Source organism: Medicago sativa, chromosome 3, assembly GCF_051527215.1.
Source record: "Medicago sativa cultivar Bolivia chromosome 3, Bolivia_mono, whole genome shotgun sequence".
Lineage (NCBI taxonomy): Eukaryota > Viridiplantae > Streptophyta > Magnoliopsida > Fabales > Fabaceae > Medicago > Medicago sativa.
Window position 1 is genome coordinate 34,925,152 of NC_140751.1, and position 6,212 is coordinate 34,931,363.

Genomic DNA, 6,212 nt, shown 5'->3' on the forward strand with positions numbered 1-6,212 from the left:
CTTTTAAACTCACTCTGATATGCGACTATCATTTATCTCTTATGTTGTTATTACAGAATTGGGAAAAGGAGATAATTTCTTTAGCAACTATGATGTGCAACAATTAACTGTCATAGTTGATTTCACAGTAGCTACTTAGCGGCGGACTGCTGATGTTTGTAGTAGAGGATCCATACTCATAAAATTTAATTGTATTTCTAAATCTAGGAAATATACGGTGACTTTTGTGCTTTAAGCACCTTTTGCAGCTTATGTGGAAGTGTTTGGAAAAACAATAATGAGATGCTTATAGCTTAAGCGCGTTGTAACATCCCGCTCATCAGCTTAAGGAACTTTATCTGTTAAATGTATCTGAGGACTCAGGTTCATGGAAAGTAAGTTAATGGAAATATTTATTATGCTATGTCAGCTTAATACAAGTTAAGTATCAGAGACGGATGTAGCACGTTTGAGGCAAGGGCAATTTGGTAATTACGCGGGAAAAGGATATTTATTTGGAAAGGCACCAAAATATCTCACAATTTCTATCCTTTTATCTCTCTAAGTTTGGGAAAGCAATTTTCTCTCCCTCCTCTCTCCATTCTCACGCTCTCTTCCTCTCTTTTCTTCACCAATCCATTCCAAAACTTCTTCCTCTTCATGATTAAACTTATGTTTTGGTACTTCCAAGATCAAGGAACAAATAGAAGCTTTATTTGAGCTTGTTCTTCCACTCTATCCTCACAAGGGAAGAAATCATGAGATTAGGGTTTTGGTTGAAGGAAGCTTGGGTTGGATTAGAGATAAGCTAGCAAGATCATGATGCTTTGGATTGCATGAAAACAACAAGTTTGAGATGGGTTGAACAAAGGAAGCAAGTGAACCAAGGGCTAGAGTTTTGGATTGTTTGAGCTTGGGACATGATGATGCTTCAAGAATCTTGTTAGGTGAGTTCTATAGATAGAGTATCCTACCTTTGGGTTTGATAATCATGTTTTGTGTTAGTTTTGCTTCTATGAAATTTTAGTGAACCTAAAGTCATCCCTTGTTGATTACATGATAAATTGCCATGGAACATGATCTTGTATATGTTATTGTAAGCTATTTTGAGTACATAAACTTGTTAACAATGTTTGGAATGAGTTGGTGCATTTAGGAGATCAAAATTTGGAGTTTTGGGTCGAAAATGCCAAAAACCCGCAGCCGAAAAACGCAGGTTCGGAGCGCTGCGCCTGTACAAGGGCGCTAGGCGCCCACACACAGGGAGCTAGCGCTAGGCGCCCTGCTCCTGGCGCCAGGCGCCCCAGACAGGGCAACTTTTGTGTTGTTTTGTGTTCGGGTGCTTGGGGCCAGTCTAGTAGGGGTCCGATGCGTTCGTTTTGAAGTATATTTTTACTGTTTTCACTTATTTTACAACTGGAACAAACTTAACTTGGTTTAATCTTCAAGTTTCTAAATGGCTTGATACTTGGGTTTATGACATTTTCGGTCCTCAGAAATTAATGAAAAGATGTACCAATCGTTAATGGAACTTGAATCAAAAGACATGGCAATTTTAACATGTGTCACAAGGATGACTCAAGAGAGTTAAGCATGATGGGGTAGCAATGAACTAAGAAAGGGGATTGTATGTAGAGCATCGGCTTAGCTAGTCGAGAACTAGAAAGATAGCAAGAATCCCTAGAATGATAAGACGCGAAGTGTAATCTCTTCGCACATGAGCTAGAATAACTTAGCTAGTACGTAAGTTGTGGATTGATAAGTTATTTCGCTCCACCATGTTAAGTATGAATAAGTATAAGTTACCATTAATCGGATCGAATAAGGTTCCGAGGTAAACAAGCAAGTATGTATATGTTTAACTTATATGCACGACAAGACCATGACTAATAAGTGTAGGTGACATGTCTCTTGATATCCACATCAGGGGGATACAAGGGGTTCTCATTATGAGAACGATTCAAGCCGTAAGGGACCCGCATGTCACTGAGTAACAAGACGTAGGTGCTCGTGTCTCTTGTTATCCACGCCAAGGGGATACGGGAGGTTCTCGACCTAAGGGGAACGGTTCAAGCCGCAAGGGACCCGCACGACACCGAGGGAGTCCGATGTACGTACATCGGTCATGTATGGGATTGTACTCGGGGTTACTCCACCTGGGACTTTCCGTAAAATGAACTCAGATAATAATTGTTTGTTCAACGCTAACTTAATGAATGAACTTAGATACGTTTATGTACGATATGATTATGTTATGTTTATGCAAGAATGATTACATGTATGATCGAGTTAAGAGCATCAGATGCCAAGACAAGAGCAAGTTATGTATAGATTGAGTAAAGATCATGATACCGATGACGATCTTAGGTTCCCCTAACCGTCCGGTTTAGAATCGTGCCATGATTATGTTATGTTAGGGCCTCGATACGTAGAGCGTATTCTTGGCAATGCGGTCCTAGATTCCCCCTCGACCGCCATGACACGTATAGGAAGTGAAGCCTATAACAAGTTAAGTTAAGACTATGACGGCTCTAGTATGCACTACCGTCTAAGTATGTAAGTCCCCACACACGTATAATCAACCGTCAGGTTGTAAAGTAGACACGTGGTGACCGTAGGTTCCCCTTGAGGTTGCCTATAGCCTAGGATTAGGTGGAACTCACTGAGACATTATGTCTCATCCCAATCCTTATTTGTTTCAGATAAGCAGGATGTTATGCAAGCTTGAAGTCGGATGGATGTTTCAGCAAGGGTGCGTTCGTGTAGCTGCAGGATGCTTTGGACTTTAAGGATGTAATATAAATGTATGGATGAGTTGTTTATGTGAATTATGTACGAACGCAATTTGTTGTATAAATATTCATTCGTATGTAGTTTATGTTGTAAAATTTAATGTATCCAGTACTAATATTAACGCACGTGCTAGACTTTCTAGATACGTCTGGTATGGGTGTTACAATTGGTATCAGAGCAGGTCGATTCAGACCGTGCCTTGGGTCATTAAATTACAACTAAGGTAGTGGGACCATTGGGTTCCGGGTAAATGTTCTATTTGTCATTGTTAGTTGAGACTGATCAACTCAATTTAACAATCGACGATTAGAACGGATACCTGAGAGCTGAATAGGACCCAGGAGGAACGAAGTATGTGATGAAGAAGTTGATCGTGTCAAAAGGTGGCCGGTGAATTAATCAAGTAGAAGTGTGAATCCTCCGGGAATATAAGGTATGTTAAGAAGGAACGTTCCGATAATGTCGGGTAAAATGATAGCGATACTCCATGTACCCGTAAGTGAAGAAGTTGGATATATGTATCTAATCATGACCAAAAGTTTCGGTAAGAGTGATTGTTGGAACGGGTTTATGATATTCTGGAATGTCAGTACAAGGATACAAGATAATTATAAGTTGACATATGATGGCGGAGTCGGCAGGCTCTCAGGAATAGTAATATGTGAATGAAGTTAAGGATTCAAGAGAAAGTTTTATGTTATCAGGAGTAAGGCATTGATTTCCGGCGTGCCAAGAATTGTATCGAAAAATGTTGATGTTGTCATGCATATGTTATAGAATATTTTACGACGATAGGAATGAATGATGTGCATTGTATACTTGAGAATAAGAATTTTATGCAACAAATGTTTTCTAAAAAAAAAAATAGAGTTGGAGAAGCTCACTAATAGCAGGCCTGGGACAAAACTTCCCGTTTTGTGAAATCTACCAGTTTGTTTCTATGGCTTGCAATGACTATTGGAGAGATGTCTTCACAATAATATTTTACGTGACGAAAATCTTTTATGACATCAAGTAACGAATGCATATCACATTCTAAGATTTCCAAGGAGAAAGGCGTGGGCAATCATCAACGAAATCGATACGGTTTAAGGTAGCGTTGGAAGTTAATGTGTTAAGAGTCAAGAACAAGCAAAGATCAAGAGTATAGAAATTCCGGTATCTAGAAGAAAAGTCACAGATGTTTATACAGGAGGTATGAAGTAAGAAGTTAAAACGGTCAAAGTTATGAGAAATCACAAGGTTCTCGGATTATGTGGAATTATGGCGTATTTCTCGAACCTATGTTTTGCTTAATAGACTTGCTAAGGCTCGATATGATGTTGGATCATAAAGTTTAAATAATTTTAGAAAGATTTACGCGTATGGGTGATTGAAGTTGACATTTTGAAAATTCACGAGATTTTCAAGGAACCGGTTTGCTTCGACACTCGTAGAGCGGGCTAGACTTATTAGAGTCTAGGTATGATGGCACGTATGTGTTATCAACTTGTTCTATGATTCTCGAAGCAATGGTCGGGGCCTAGATTCAATATATTTATATAGTAGAAAGAAAAAAAAAATCAACGTCAATGACCCGTGCGCTAGTTTATAAAGTTTTCTTTAAAAGAGAAATCAATGAGCAAGCAATGGTATGATTAAGTAAAATATAGTATGCGAGAATGCAAAGGTTAAAAGTTCAAGACAGATTTGTTCAAGTACAAGACGAGTTGTCAAAGGAATTTGAATTCATTCGGAATCAAGTTCAAGTATGATATGTGTAACCCAGCAGGTAAATCCAACCAGTGAGAGCGTAAGGTTTACCCCCAAGTCAAGTATTATGAGCATAAGAAAAGTTATCATGAGCTTTGTTCTTACAAGGTAATGGTAAGGACAAGTGTGAGGTGTGACGTTGTTTGCAACATGGATGATCCTGAGAATAGTTCAAGAAGTAAGTATTCAAGTGGTAAGCACGAATTGAAGTCTCAATTGCTCTAATGGGTTAGAGTAATAGTTTAAGTCAACCGGTGGGAATCAAAGTAGCGTCATGGAAGTTAATCGTTAAACACGAAACATGGGAGTTTTAGTATGTATAAAGCTTCGTGAAGAATAGTCGGTGGGTAACACAAGTTTAACAAGAAGCATCATAAGACAAGAGTTGCCCTATATGAATTGGTCACGAATGCATGAATGATGGTATTGGAAAGTATGTAAGGTTCAGAAGGTTACCTTTTTGTGACTCAAGTAAAGAATTGAAGCATCAAGAATGATGAATCGGTATTTTGAGAAGGTAGTAATGTTCAAGTAATATTTAAAAAGATTATTTGAAGATTCAAGTTTAGTGTTCCGAAGAAAAGGAACAAGTTATGTCAAGAGGTTCAAGGATTTCCTACGAATATGTAAGTGGTATCGTGAGTATGTATATCCGTTAAGAAAGTAAGAATCTACATTCAAAGTTTAAGCATGTTATCATGAAAGGAGATGCAACTCTCGAGTTTGTGCAATGAGAATCATACTCTCGTATGCAATACTTGTTGAGTGAAAACGATACTTGTTAAGTCATGATTTTAAAAAAAAAAAAAAACTTTTCAAAGTTAAGATTGGTATTAAGGAATTTGGGAACGATGCTTATTTTAAACTCATGGAATTATACATTTTCGAAACTGATGAGATACGTCGTAAGTGAACTCACTTAAGACGTACCAACTTCAGGACCAACTTGTCGTGGACAAGTTTAAGGCGAGTTGTTAAATCTTTTTCAAATATAGAAACTCGTCCGATGGTCCTGTGGTGCTATTACAAATTCAGTTTTGGGAATGATAAAATATTTTAGTCATGTATATATATATTCGTTCCAAGAACCTGAATACCAGAGCTTAAGGAAATTTCTTCAAGAAAGATTCTAGAACACGTATCGTTATCATTTAGCAAGAGATGGCACTTGAAAGTATGTACATGTTATGAAAACGACAATGTTCATATGAAGCCAATATCATGTGGGATACACGGAATTGTGTTAAGAGTATACGATGTAAGTGCAAGTGGAATTACTAGTAAGTTTTACGAGTATGTGAACCATAATATTGGTTAATGGATTGTCAGATGAAGTGGTGAGTTGATTTCACTTTTTCATGTCAAGCTATATGAGTTACCCATTAATTCGGGTGTGATAAGATGCAATGGAATTGCGATGAAATCAGAAGATTTCCTAAGGCTCTGAAAAGAGATAAGAGATTCATGGAATCATTTATATGAGTAATAGAAGTAAGAAGCATGTGCCTCAAGGTACAGTAAGATTATGTATTCATGATAAGATGTATGTATGAAATATGTTTTAAAGTTACAAGTAAGCACTGCAGGGCAAACCTGGTTTCCGTAGGATCCCAGTTAAAAGGCAAATCCTGAGTGTTCATGTTTATGACAAGATACCTATATGAATGATTTATGTTAAGTGGGTAAGA

At 37.8% G+C, this 6,212-nt stretch overlaps 1 long non-coding RNA gene across 1 annotated transcript; it reads left to right on the plus strand.

Annotated features, from left to right (window-relative positions):
* The first annotated feature begins 517 nt into the window (after nucleotides 1-517).
* LOC146937319 (uncharacterized) lies at nucleotides 518-4,957 on the plus strand. Its single transcript, XR_015030913.1, has 2 exons — nucleotides 518-926; nucleotides 2,682-4,957. It is a non-coding gene; the product is annotated as an uncharacterized LOC146937319 (long non-coding RNA).
* Nucleotides 4,958-6,212: the final 1,255 nt, after the last annotated feature.